The sequence below is a fragment of the Vidua chalybeata genome, chromosome 6 (assembly GCF_026979565.1).
Source record: "Vidua chalybeata isolate OUT-0048 chromosome 6, bVidCha1 merged haplotype, whole genome shotgun sequence".
Taxonomy (NCBI): domain Eukaryota; kingdom Metazoa; phylum Chordata; class Aves; order Passeriformes; family Viduidae; genus Vidua; species Vidua chalybeata.
This window is the reverse complement of record NC_071535.1, coordinates 20,118,783-20,133,589: the sequence shown is the minus strand read 5'-3', so window position 1 is coordinate 20,133,589 and position 14,807 is coordinate 20,118,783. Positions and strand designations below refer to the sequence as shown.

The window sequence follows — 14,807 nt, the reverse complement described above, 5'->3', positions numbered from 1 at the left end:
CCTGATGGTGAAGTGCAATCTGCCATAAGGCTGATCCCCTTTCCATAGAGTTTCCAGAGCCCATGGCCCCCTGACCAGTCACCCTGCATATCTCACTCCTGTTACACAACCAGTTCCCTCCTGCAGGAGGAACAGCAGCACTTGAGCCCCTTTTCCTCCACTGCCATGGCAGGACCCCTGTCTCCATGCAGTGTGGGCAGGTACACCTGCCTGCCCTCAATAATATCTATTTTGGGTGCTGTTAATAGAAACTACAAAGCTAAACATAGAAGCAAGCTAAGAGGAAAAAAAAAAAAAATCTGATGTTTAGGGTCATTTCGAGGTCATATGAGGGAAGGAGAGGATGACCTTGGTGTCTTGTTTTCTTCATGTGACCAATTAAACTGTTTGTTTTGGGCTTGTTTAAATATCTGTAACTAAGTTTTCTTTTCCCAGACAACTGGATACTGACCTGCCCTTTCTCCTGGAAAAGTCTGACAGAAGCACAAAGTGGCAGGAAATGAAAAAAGAAAACAGTTTAGCCTGCCCTTGATGAACGGAGACTGCAGTAGAGCTCATTTTAAAGTTAATTTTTTTCTTTTTAATTTCAAGAGGAAGATATGAAAGGAGGTAAGAAAATGGACTGTTTCAGCAGTACTGATACATGGGAGAATGATTCCATTATTTTAAGATGGATTTCCTCTAGTACACTACTGCCCTGTGACAAACATAATTCTTAAAATCCACTTAGTACCAGACAGCAAAACTAGCACTTTAAAATGGATAGTGATCATTATAAACCCAGAAAAGCATCAGAATACTGTACATTGAGGGTTACACAACTTTCTCATGACTGGAATTTCTTAGAGACTTCACAGTTTGGTAAATAAAAGAGACTATGTTGACTTATCAGGGTTATCATGCCCTTTAGAAAAGCAGCCTGAAAGAGAAGAAAGGCAGTCTGAGTAGCTAATAACTTCAAAGATATTCAGAATAGAGGCATTTTGAGGATACATATGTTAGGCTAAAAAAAAAAAAAAGATAGAATTTTGCATTCTTTCAACATTCACAAAAGATCCTCAATCTCACCCCTTGACCTAAATGCCTGTACAGAATTATGTATCATGTATAGCTAACACCTGTGCAGACTATGTGGAAAAAATACTTCATCCACAAATTTTCACCTCTCATTCACTCTCCAAAATCCCCCTTTGAGAAAGCCCTAAGCCTATCCAATTGTGAACCAATGACCCTGAGCCAGCACACCACCAGTGCCACTGTGCATTCAGCTGACACAATGATGCTGCAATCTGCAGAACTACTACAGAGGTAAATCTCTCCAGAAGAACCATTTGAACTGTGGGTAAACATGAATCCTCTCTATACCAAAGCAGTCAGGACCACTATTTAAACACTGCAGCGAGTACTGTGCAAGTGAATTTCAGAGTGTTCCTGCCTGCTCTTCAGACTTCTCAAACATCTCTGGCTATTTGTAGAGCAATGAATTTTGGAGCCTACTAGGAAGAACAAATAGATCTAAACTCCAAGTGAGCTACAATTAAAGCAAAAATTTATGCTGCACAGCGCAAACAAGAGCAGATGGAAACACATTTCTTGGAACAAAATATTACCAGGCCAGATCAGCAATTTTTTTTCTCTCTACATGAACAGGATTGTTTAGATTGTTACTTCTGGATTTGTGTTATGTTCACTAAGCTTTTGGTGCTGAACTGGTTAAAAAAAAAAATAAGCTAATTTAGGAGATTTTTGGTAAAAAAAAATGTTAATCAGAAGTTTGTTTGTTTCCTACTATTACACAGTAAATGCAGTGTTTTACCTACTCACTCCAGTGATCCTTACCATCAATTCCAAGGCAGTGACTTGACCATGAGGCAAAAAAACTCTCTAAGAAGCTGAAATTTCTGCTTCAGGTGTCCCATTTTCACATTACAGTTTCACAGTGGTGCATGCAAATCTGAGTGACAAGTAGGTGACAGTTATTTCCAGTTCTCCAGAAGGTAGAGATCATAGAGCTGGAACAAAACTCCTTGTATCTTTAGTCCTCCCAGTGTTCTGATAAAAACACATTAAACAAACCCTTTTGAAAACTGATGAAGGTTCATTCTAAAATGAAAAAAATGCTTTTATAACTAGAAACCTCTCATTTCAAAACTATGTAAAATCACAGACTACAGCCATTCCTTCTTGTGATGTGATTACACATCTGTCCTTTTGTAAAACTCTACTCTAGCAACAAACAAAAAGGAATATCATTGTCCTTCTCCCTTTATCTTGGTAAACCAAAAACATGTATTTGAGAAGGACACATAATTATCCAGAAGTCTGACAGCCAGCACCTTGTACAGTGAGCCCTCACTTTAGGTGGGACCTTTACACTCTACGTGAGTACAAACACCAACAGTACTACTGTTGATATGTAGAAATGTTTGTGGCACTATTGAGGTTTAGAACTATCAGAAGTAACTGGAATGGATTTCAGAAGTATCTTTAATTGCCTGGTGTTTTTGTAAACATACCATTCAAAGTATTTAATTACTCATGTGTTTGGACAGCAAACTCAAACAGTTTCTCAGTAGATTTCAACTCTGCTTAGAAGAAACAGCTTAGCACAATTAATAATTTTAAGCACTAAGGGTCATTTCTCCAATTGCTTCAAGTTACATCCATATGATGCAGGCTGCAGTTGGCCGAGTTACTACTACCCAGAGTTACTAGGTTAGTTATATGGCAAAACAGGACAAAAAAGTCAGAATAAAAACACTGAGAATGAAATTCACTTGTTTGCATTCTTGTTTTCCAAATATATCAATAGCAAGCTTGTACTAAGTGCATAGACTCTATTGCCTTACATGGCAACATTATTGAAAAGAATCCTGTAATCCATACAGTGATGCAGTTTTTCTTGCTTATATATTCCCTTACAATCTCAGGAACTGAAACATTAACTGGTTACAGTGGTTTGCATTTGGTTTTGTAGGAGACCATTGTGGGAAAACAACTAGACAAGCTGTTAAATTCCACTTAGAAGAAAAAAGAAACTAGGCCAAAGGGACAGCAAGAAAAGGAAAGACTGACCAGGGCTTTTCTTGTAACAAACAAACTTCACTCCCACCAGGAAAGCCTCAAGGAAAAATAAGTAATTTTATCTTGAGCATGTGTTTGGCAAACCTGTACAGATGGAACTATTCTGGTAGCATGAGCTGAGGAATGATTGCTGCCTTGGGCAAATTTCCAGCTGAGAGAGAGCTCATGGCTCTTCCTCTCAGCTTGGCCTTTAAATAAACACTGACCATCAGCACATCATGATCTGAATAATAAACAAGCTCCAAATTGGAACTCTGTTCTCCAGCATCAAAACCAAGTTCCAAGTACCTTCAAGGTGCAACAGCATAAACAAAACACAGTGCTAAACAACAGGAAAAAAACCAAAACAATGAACTTGAGAAACCCAATGAAATAAAGGAAGTGGATTTGGATATCATTCTTACTGAAAAAAATAATTTTACCAACCTCTGCTTAAATGCCTGAGGTAAGATTACCTTATGAATGGGCTAGATGATGACAGGAATAAAGTTATATTTGGTTGATTATTGTATTCATAATATGGACAATATTTTCTCCACGTATACAGCTCTGCCAGTTTGTAAATTGCCCTGAGAAAATCTCTGGTAAAACTCTGTTTTAGATCTTAGACCAGTTTTACTTACTCTGATACATGCTTTTATATGAGCTTCATGACTTCAGATATATCTTACAAAACTCAGTCACTACCTGGTGCACGTAACCCTCACACAAAAGCAGAACAAACAAAAACTCACAATATGAAAGGAAGAATTAGGGTCCAAAGGGAGACAAATGGACATGCCTTATGGAACTCCTGCAGCCTCTCTGGGAGAACGGATGGCTTTTCCCATTATGGATCCCACCTAAGTGAATGGTAACAAGAGCCTTGACAGTGCTGTGTCTGCAGAGCCAGAGCAAATGCCCACTGTGCCATTACAAGGTAGGTCATTAGTGCTGTCTCCTGGTGATTGGACACAGAGATGGAGTGAGGTACTGAAGGTGCCTAGAGCTACCTGGCACACTGAATGGCAGAAAAGCAGCCTGGGGGTCTGCCTGAGCCCAGGGCCCACTGCAGCCACACTAATGACCATTCCCAGTTATTCCAACAGATACAAAGTGATCTGCCTAAATCCACACTGCAAGTCTGTGGCAGAAGCAGAGTTAAAAGCTGAGGTGACCTGGAATGACCTTATTTTTCCAGCACCCATAAAAGCATATGCCACAAACACACATCCCAGCTTTCCTGGAAGCTCACAATTCAGTGACAGTACGAGAGGAGAGTCTGCACAGGATGCATTGGTAAGAAAGTCATAAGCATCTCCTCCAGGAATATTTGCATCAAGGTTCATATCTGGAAGGTCAACAGCTGCTGTCTTCTCTGCACCAAATCTATCTGCCACAGAAGCTCCTCTGTTTTCCACAGAGAGACAGAAGACACCTAAAATGCTCTCCTGCAGGCAATACCAGCATATTTAGGCAGTTCAAAAGGCAATAATGTCTTCTCCTGCCAAGGCTATGCCTCAGAAACACTTCATGGATTCTGGATATTTCATAATGAGAGACAGAGATTCAAAGTCTGATGCTGGAGATAAATTGTACAACCTCCTCTATTACTTGTACTCCTAAAAGTTTGAGAAATGTAGAAAAACATTGTAGAAGACCAGCAGTGCAAAACAAAATAGGAATTTTTATGTATTTATTTTTACTATTAGAAGTAATATACAGCAGGCAAAAACCACAGGAGGATGTGAGACAAAATGTTTGACAGTGATAGCTCACATCACGAGTCACGTCAGGAAAACAGAAGTTCTGTATCTCAGGCCTTTCAGTATAACTCACTCGAGGTACATGATTCATTCAAAGTGCAACTGAAGCCATGTAGTTGCATGGGAACTTGAAGGACAGCTTCCCAAACTGCCAACCTTTCAACTCAAACTAGATTCTGAGGCAACAATCAGTCAAATGCTTCTCTTACCATACAGAGCAACAGTGCAATCAAGCTAGACTGGGACAAGATCACAGGAAAGAGGCAATGTGTCAATTTGTTTAGCAGAACATTTGCATCTCTAAAATCTGGCACTTCCTCCCCACCCTGGTCAGTATTTTACAAATAGGAGAAAAAAACAGAAGAAAAAACCACTAATTTAAGATTTTTCTTCTCAAAGACTAGAATAGTTCAGGTTTTACATTGTTCAGCAAAATTCTGTTGGTAATCATAGTAGGCAGCAGGAAATGTAAATGCAGTAAGGGAGGAGAGGTTGCTAACATCCCCTTAGCAGAGGGTGGGTACAGGGTCCTTACTACTCTTCCTTGTTTTCTCAAGGCCTTCACAGGGCAGAAGTCCAAAGCAGCACCCAGATCCCAGACTTCAACACCTGCCCATTATGTGTATCACAGATTCTTCTCTGCTCCAGGATGGTGAATTTGGAGTGGTCACAACTATTGCACAACACAATAGTATAAAATTGATGCTCCAATCCACAGTATGTGGAGGGAACTGTGTTTAAGAATAGATTTCTTCTTTCAAACATCAAAAAGCAAGTCATACAAGGAACGCGTGTTTCAAAAGAAATTTCCCACTGAATGACCTGGTTTGCACATCTGACATTGATGTTTTCATATGTTCTCATTTAAATTCTGCACAGACAAGCTAGCCAGACGTATTCCATTTACCAAACCCCCCAAAAGCTCCTGTACTTTATTTGCTATTGTGATGATTACAAAACTGTTTTTTAAAGTTATCTCACTAACTCAAAAAGCACAATGTTCTACAATTAATCACTGTAGAACCAACTATGCCATCACGGCCTGACATCACTGAAGACAGCCATCAAGAAGTGAACACAGATCATAAAATCCTATCTACCTGTCCTTCTTCTATACTGGGACTAATGACAAAAGAAAAAGGGAAGGGAGTATCATAAGTTTACTGGAATATCATGCTGGATGATAAACACTCTTTTAGAAAACACACAACCTGGCTTGTATGAAATGCCATCCTACTGCGACAGATATTAACTTTCCAGCACTGCTTATATGCATTGCAACAAATTACTGCATTTCAAGTATTCACTGTACTACTCAAAAACTGATCCGGCTTCCATCAGTAAGGATGGCAATTCCATTGTGCAGTGTTTCACCTGCACAAATGAAACCAGGGCTTTATTTTCTGATTACAAATAAGATAAATGCTAGAAGATGAGTAAAAACACCTTCAGTGAAGATGGTGGGTACAATTATTTGCCATCAATCAGTATCAGTTAAACTCTCATTTTGACTAAGATGGGGAAGAGGAAAAAAAGAAATCCCCTCCCCCCCCCACCAAAAAAAATCTCCAAGAAAGAAAGAAGTCAAGCCCTCAAACACTAGTCACATTCAAGACAAGGGAGGAACTGAATTCTGTAGAGAGATGCTTCACTGGAGGCTGTATGCCTACAGAGAGGATGGGCATTGATCTGTCTGAGCTGTGAGTATGCACAGAATGGGAGAACAGATTCAGAGTGAGAGAAAAACACAGAATCCAACTGTGAAAGCATCAGGAAGACAAGGACTATTGAGGAAGTGATGCAGCCCTGAATGAAAGCAAAGAAGTTTTCTTGTGCTGAATGTTGGCTCAAAAGGGTGCTTAGGAGCACTGAGCGAGAAAGTCATCTTCTGTTCAAGCCTTCTCTGTATTTCCATGTAGCTAACAATTATTTACATATAAATTATTTCTCTGTAATTTTATTTCTGTGTGACATCTTTTATAATTTCTAATCTGTATCAGCACCACCCTTCCTATGAAGAGGTTAAAAAGGGATTTTTGTTATAAAGGAGATACTTCTTGATTATTATAGATAAAGGCAACATTAAAATGTGAAGTTGTCTCCCAGTTTAAGGAAACCCTGCTTGATTGTTTAAAGCCAGACAAAATCCAGTACTCTGGAGGAGACAGAACAAGGAACAAGTTTGCCCTGGCAGAAAATTCTTTCGATGATCCAACCAGTCTTTCCTCATTTCCAGGGTCTGAAGAGTCAAACGCAACTTAATGTGATGCCAGGACACTGCAATCCTTCAGGGCAACCCACAAATATCATGTTTGTTGTCACTCTATTTTAGACAGCCTAAATATAGGCCCATTAGACATGATGGTTCTATTCCTTTAGCATGGCTACTCCTGTTTCAAGAGAATGAAGAAACAACCCTAGGGAAAAAAAAAAAAAGCTTGTGCAAAGATTGAATTTAAAGGTACCCAGTATTTTATATAGTATTACCAAAAATATATCTGAAGTAGAAACAAAGTTCCTGACAAGTTAAGTTCATACACAGTACAAAAGAGTATGTTTGCAATAGTATGTCTAATGCATTTGTACCTAAACTGTATTTGTTTAGTTGTCAAAACATAAGAATGCACAGTACACTAACAAGATGTAGAACAGAGGGTATGAGAAAATCCTTCACTTTTTGCTGTTTGATTTTGGTTTTATTGAGGTTTTAGACTGTTTTGTTTTTACTAACACACATTAATAGTGGTACTCTATGGTAGCACCCTGATGATAGTGCCTGTGAGACAGCAGGCTACCTTGTGCATTCCAGAAGAGGAATCCAAGACACAGGGCCACCTATCCAGGTGAGATCTTTTAAGTGATGCAGAGGCACATGGTGTGAGTGATGCAGGCCCCTCTTGCATATGGAGGCAGCAAGGCACTCATATTTTATTACACTCAGTATTTTGCTGAGGAAGCTGCAACACGGCGACAACTGCAGGAAGAAGGACTGGTTGCACCTCATGCTAGAGGGCATCAAATAATTAATACCAATGTTATTGCATGGCTTCCATGAGATCATCTTTTAATGATCAGCTCCAAGCACATTCACATCAATAGCCTGGACTGGATACAGGGAGAATCAGCAAACTTTTCTGGGAAAAAAAAAAGTTGAATGCTGGTGTCAAGCTCTGAGCCTGCATGTAGTGTGGTAAACTAATATAGCTGCCTCCATTCAGAGAGACTAGACTATTCAATTGCAGAGGTCAGAGACGTGTTCTTTAGGAGAGGAAAGCCCAGATCGGCCAAATCTATTCTACCTCAGTTTTATCCTCTTCAGTGACACTTGAGATTCTGGCTGTGAATGCCCCCAAAGTAATCTATGCACCTATCAACTGAAATCTCATTCCTTGTGCTAAACTCATGTACTGGCTAATTTAGGATAAATTTGGGAGCATGCACCTGATGGTTCCACCACGTATGATTTTTATATATAGAATATAAGCTTTAGCCAGGTAAATACTTGAACTGTGGTGAACTTGAAACAACCTAGCAAGGACCAGAGAGAAAGAAGCATTTCTGTTGGCAAGCTTCTGTCATTAGGAGCAGCTGGCAACTAAACAGCAACTAATCATTAAACTTCATAGGCCAAATTCTTCCTTACAGCTATTCAGTTGAAACTGCTCCATTAGAAAATAAACAGGCCTTGTGCTGCGGAGCTTGACCAGCTCTAATTTCAGCTTTGCAGCTAGTAGTACTTTTCTCTTCAAAAATGCTTAGTAGATGTTTTTTTCATGCATTTCCATCACCCACACAACCACAAAACCACCATGAAGTTCTGCAAAATAGTACCTTCTGTTCACCAGAGGCCCCTGATTCAGATAGCAAAATTACTGTATCGTATAGCCACCCCCTATTTCAAAAGTAAATTGAAGATAATTCTTTCATTTCATTTCACAGCTGGCAAACCCAAGAGCCCACAGAAATAACTGGTTTCTATAAATATTCATGTCTATAAATGTCAACTAAAACTTGGCCTAAAAAAGCATAATGAATTAAGAAACAGCTCAGCAAAAAGACATCTTTTCTCTCTAGCTCACCAGGCAGGTCTGCTGGCCCTTGGACCAGGCTTTGAATCTCAGCTCTGGAGCACACTGTCTGCTCTTTGAGTATCAGCATAGTTTTTAACTACCAAAGCATCTCCATAGATTCCTGAAGCACACTGGTCAGTTCTGCCCTCTGTTTCAAGCTGAAGAAGTTGTGCTGAGACATTTAGTTCTCTTACCTTGAGAAAGCAAGATGAATCACACCTCCTTTAACTCCAGAGACACCAGACATAGTCAGTACAAGGAGCACAACATCTCCAGAGGGTCCTTTGCCTGATCTATTTTCAAATGAAGTGAATCTCCCTGCAAGAAGAGTATGGTAACTAACTTACACTTGCATGTCTTTTTCACATCTAAGGGTATAAACTTCAAGGAAGTCTTACACACATTTCTAGACATTTCACTGCAGCTGACTGACAAACCTTACACTGCTGTAAAATATTTTCAGTGTTATGGGAAATACTTACTGTCAAAAAAGCACCTATTGAAGGATTTTCGGGATTGATGAGAGCAAAAGCTCTTTAATTTTATGGTTTCCCTTCAGAAATTGTTGTCTGTAGAACTGATGTATAAGAAAGCTATACATTCCAGTAATCTACTTATTTTATTATTTAAAAAGCACTGTTTGTTTCTATGTATATCTAAGGAACACATTGTTCTAGCATTGATGTCTGCTATTAACTCTTTCAGCATTATTCTACAGTATTTATTCCTTTTCTTGTATTTTTTTCTGTCAATATAGAATAATTATAATGTAAATTTAAAAATGGGTTGCCAAGTTGGTCAAGAGACTATATCCTAAGTTTACACTAGTAAACAGCATAAAACCTTACCAGTAGGAGCTGAGTGGTAGAGTGAAATACTTAGCATTAAGGGCACAACTTTCACACTACCTTTTTTGTGGTTTTTACTTACAATTATCTCCAAAATGATCCTCTAGACAGAATTTGCATTAGCACTCTGAGTACATTAAATGACGTCCTCCTTCTGCTCAGTTTTATCCCAAACAGAATCAGTTTATGTGCATCTTTTTTAGATGCAAAAATGCAGGACATTCATTTTAAAAGTGCATTCCTGCTCTAAATAATGTGCTCATGTATTTTAAGCTATAGCTTTTTTCAGAAAAGAAATCTGGAACACTGATGTGTGTTCCTTGGTATTGACACAGGACTACGTCTTCTAAATTTTTTCAATCACAGTTTCTGAAATTTTACTTCCCTTTCAGTTTAGAAAAAACCAGCATGTTCCACACCATTCACCTTATTTGAACATTTAGAAGACACTGAAAATTGATGGCAGAAGTCGATAGGGGATACATAATCCCTTCCTGGGAAGCAGTCTCACCTGCATAGACACCTGTAGATGGATTTCTGGCCCTGTTTAAGGTCCTGGTAAACCTTTCACCACCAACAAGGAGCAAAGATTTAATCCCTAAAGTTTCCAGATATACAAGCTGAGTTGTAAAGCTTCTAATTTCCTAGGTCTCAAATTCTTGTGGTCATAATTACAGCTATAGTCTTGAAGACAGCACATGCTCATACCCGACACATACAATGACAGGCATTCCTTCCTTGAGGTTAACCACTTGTGAAGTTATTACATCCATTAGCAGATTTCACAATCCTGTAAGAAAACATCTGTGATGATGGACTCCAAAGAAATGTACTACGACATCTGAGGACAAAATAATCTGGTTATGCAGTTGAATACTTTTGTTTTTTTGTTTTTTTTTTTTTTTTTTTTGTAATGCAACTAATAGTTCAGACAAATTAGCCAAGAATAGCCTTTTGAAGGTTGTCTTTTCCAAGCTGACCTGTGATTGTCTTAGATAAACACAACTTTGAGATGGCAAAGATTGTGTTAGAAGACTGCCACCACCACATGAAACCTTATAATTCTGTAGCTTAGTTCCTAATATCTTTTTGGTTTTCCAGCTTCCAAAGAGAAAGCTGATGGTGTTGCAAAGACAGCCTTTAATAGAACTTCAACAATTCAAAATTGATTCTGTTGGCTTACTGCACAAAGCCTCAGTGCAATACCTGGGTTAAAAGCTGCATGAAGAAAGGGCACTACAAGGAGCCAAGTGTCAGAGCAGGAGAATCCACAAGCCATGACCTTACAGCTGATGCCACCTTGGAAACTGTCTCACTGACTGGAAAAGTCATTGCTTCAGGGGCAACAGAAGCCTTGCAGAGCAAAACATCTTGAGAGGTTTGTAACACACTCAAATACCACTTCTCATCTTCACTTGCTGATGCCAGACTTGAGATAGCTGAAAATTACGGACTCTATAAACATGATGTATTTAGCCCACTCACAATATGGTTTTAACCCACACACAGTCTGGGTTTCTCAACCAGGGAACTGTACCAGCTGCTAGTTCTTAACAAGACAGGTGGCAAGGCAGCACAAAGAAGGATTCGACATGGGGAATTGGCCACTACTGAGATGTAGCTGTTACCTTTTTACCTTGCATCCCTTGGACTGTAATCTAAATCAACCACACAGAGTATTAATTATGCCACTGATGTAGTGAGGGATACAAGGAACTCAAGGAAAGCTCTGCAGTTAAAGACCAAGGTATGCTGTTCTGTCCTTAATGATAATGGAAGACACAAATTATAAGAATGTACAACTAGTCAGAACTGAGATACACTGCATCATGTGAGAGAAAAACATATCTGACCCTTTTCTCTTACTGCAAAGTTTAATGGTCATGCTTCTGATGACACTGATATTTTAAAAAGAATTTAAACGCCAAATCTGTAAAAGAGCAGAGATCACTAAAGTTGCCAGCTGTATTTCTATATATAAGGAAACCTGTATGCTAGATCTGCTAGGCAGTTACTGCTACTCACTTTGTACTTTAAAGCATCATAGGAATATAATGAAAAGCCATTAATAATATACAGAAAAGGTCAAAGATTTACCTGAAAAAAAGCATGACATAACAAAATAATTCATAGTGAACATTTATTTAAATTATAATCAATCAAATATGAAAATTCTCAGAGAAGAGACAACCTAGTCATTAGGAAACTAAGTATTTAGGAAAGTCCAATGTGTTGCATAATCCCAGATAATACATCTCATAGAGATGTGGGAAACTGCTCTTTAAGCTTTTTGGTGATAACACAAATTTTATGAAAATAAACCTGTCTATCTGGACAGTATTAAGGCAAAGTCCAGATCTCATTTGTCTGTCTAACGCAAGGTATGTTTCCATCACCTTGGCAGAGAAAAGAAAAAAACAAAATCAGAGTCACATGCCAGAACTAGCGAACACAATCATTTTCCAAGCAACCTGTAGTTTGAAATTTACTTGCCCAGACTAGTAATTTGCAAAATACACATTTCACAGAAGACAAGAAGGATTCATATCTGATTCACAAGTAAAGAAATGCCAATGTTTGTCAAATTTTTGCCTTGACAATACCAAAAGTGCCCTCAAACCAATACTGCAAAATTATCCTAAGGATATTTCCCAGCAAAAGGCACAACTAAAGTATGAGAAGACAGAAGCTACAAAGCATCATCCAATCTAGTCAAGCAGTTGAGCATTTTTAAAACTTTTGTGTCTCTGGAAACCTGAAGTCTCAAAAAGATTAAGCCATGGGAAAGAAAAAAATCAGAAAACTTGAGGCTGATAACAACAAATTAATCTACAAAACAGTTAAGGAAAATCAATAGAGAAAAGTAGAGATGCAGCACAGGAAGAATACTTAACACATGAACTAAACAAACGGGCAGAGAAAAGGCTGTCTGATCGTATATCAACACAAAAATCCACTTTGCATGGAAATATGTAATTTGAGCATTTTAAACCTACAATTTACATAGCGTATTCAAACGCGACAACAGAAAGATGAGCGAGCGATTTTTGTTTGCCTTGCAATATCTGAACCGCAGAAAAGCGTTTCAAAAGCAGCACAATTCAGCGGACCCAAGCAAGAAAAACATCCAAACCATGAGTAATTACATAGAGCAGCTGAGGGGTAGGTGGATACGAGCAGCTTCCCCGCGCTACTGCTAATGAGCATTAACCCTTCCGCAGCCGAAGAGCCGAGCCGCTCGTAAGCGCACAGCCGCACATCCCGACGGGTGCCGGGCTGCCCGGCACCAACACCCTCCGCGGAGAACGGCCCTGAGGGAGGCTGCGGGCACCGAGGGGAACGGGTCCACACTCGGTACACAGGGTCGGGAGCGGTGCCGCCGCGACCCCGGCCGGGGAAAGGGCCGGAGCGCGGACGGGAACCTCGGGCGGCCCCGCTCCGCAGGCACCGAGGGGCAGGCGGCGGCCCCAGCTCCGCCAGCAGGGCCACCTGCCTTCGCTTTAGGGCTCCCCGGCTCCAGTTTCTACTGTGCTCTGCCAGCCCCGAGCCGCGGCCCCCCTTCCCCGAGGCTCCGAAGGCAGAGCAAGGGGCGCCCCCTCCTCCCCGCGGGCCGCGGCTGCCCGGCCCCGCGCACCTACCGCCGGCCGCGCTGCTCCGCGGGCGCTGCGGCCGCGCTCCCGGCGCGATCGCCTCCGGCCCGGCCCGGCCCGGCCGCACCGCCCCCATTGGGCGCTCCCCGGCGGCGGCCGCGCCGCATTGGCCGGGCCCGCCCCGCCCCGCCCCGCGCGGCCCCAGCCCCGGCCCCGCCGCGCAGCGCCGGCCCCGCGCACAGGTGGCGGCGCTCCGCCGGTGGTATCGGTCTCTTCCAAGTTTCTTAGGGCTCGCTTCTAAGTACGATTCAAAGGCAACGGACTTTGCCGTCTCTGTTCACCCATGGGCAAAAATAAATAGCAATGTGCAAATGACAATCGATAATGCAAACAAAATATCCTTCTGCTCGGGGTTATTCAACGGGCGTGCTTAAATACAACGCTATTTATTTGTAACTAGTGAGTTCGTGTACACACTTTTTAACACCAATTAACAGGCACCTCACTTCTTTTGTTGGATCCTGATGAATTTTGCGGATTATGGATTAAGCAGGTATAAATTAATACAATGTCTATGAACCAAATTGTGATTAAGCTGTTAAACTGTAAGAGTATTACAAACCTAATAAAATAAATTGTATTGTAATAGTAATCTTATTTCTGCCTTTAAATAGTTCAGAGAGCAATTTGCATATGAAAATGTCTTTATGGCAAAATTAACTTCTAACCCCAGTACAATTCTGACACTCCAGCTGAAAGCAAGCTTATGCAAAATGAACATGTGCATCATTAGCCCAAACGTGAGCACAGATGTGTACATTTACAGCCATTAGCAGACTCAGAGAATGACTCTGGAGAGCTGAGGGAGTAGCAAGTCACCAAAGAGCTTCCTAGAAAATTCAGCCTTGCAAGCTGAGAAATGTTATTGACCATTTGCAATAAACATGATTAATAACAGCCTTAATTAGTAATGGGGACTGACAGTAAAAAGGAAAACAAAAAGAAAGTTGCAGTTTTATTCTTCTCTGGGTGAACTAAGAGTTTTAAAAAGTGCAAAACCACTGGGAAATCTCAAATGCAAAGCGCAAGATAAGCATGTAATTACAACTGATGTTACCCTCAGCAGCTTAGCATGTCTGGTTCACCTGATTGTTTCGAAGGGGCTTTCAAAGGGGCTCCTGGTGCAGAGCAGTGTGGGGACACGCATTACAGAGAACACTCGAACCGAAGCCCAAAGCCCCCGTGGCACAAGCGGGGGGACATCGCGTGTCCTAAAGCACCGACATGAGTGCCAGCTAGAGGCGGCTGGGAGAAAAGAGCACACGACTCACACATTCCCCAAACGGGACTTACTGATTCTGTCTTACCCAGCAGTAGAAGATGTTGATTGCCCAGACAAGGCCATTCAGCTGGAAGATGTTCAGTTGAATAATCTCCCCATGGGCCCAAATGGGTTTAGGCTGGCTGTCA

General features: G+C 40.8%; 1 protein-coding gene across 6 annotated transcripts in view; it reads right to left on the bottom strand.

The window, feature by feature from the left end:
* Window positions 1-13,460, bottom strand: part of STON2 (stonin 2) — a 68,399-nt gene extending 54,939 nt beyond the window's left edge. For 2 of the 6 annotated variants that reach the window (XM_053945264.1, XM_053945270.1), the window contains exons 1-2: window positions 12,894-13,289; window positions 9,094-9,217 (exon numbers count right to left, since the gene is read on the bottom strand). The gene's annotated coding sequence lies outside the window, so the exon portion shown is untranslated. Of the gene's footprint in view, window positions 1-1,839; window positions 2,053-9,093; window positions 9,218-12,893; window positions 13,295-13,385 lie in introns of those variants that run through there. The other 4 variants (XM_053945266.1, XM_053945267.1, XM_053945268.1 and 1 more) reach the window with 4 other exon arrangements.
* Window positions 13,461-14,807: the final 1,347 nt, after the last annotated feature.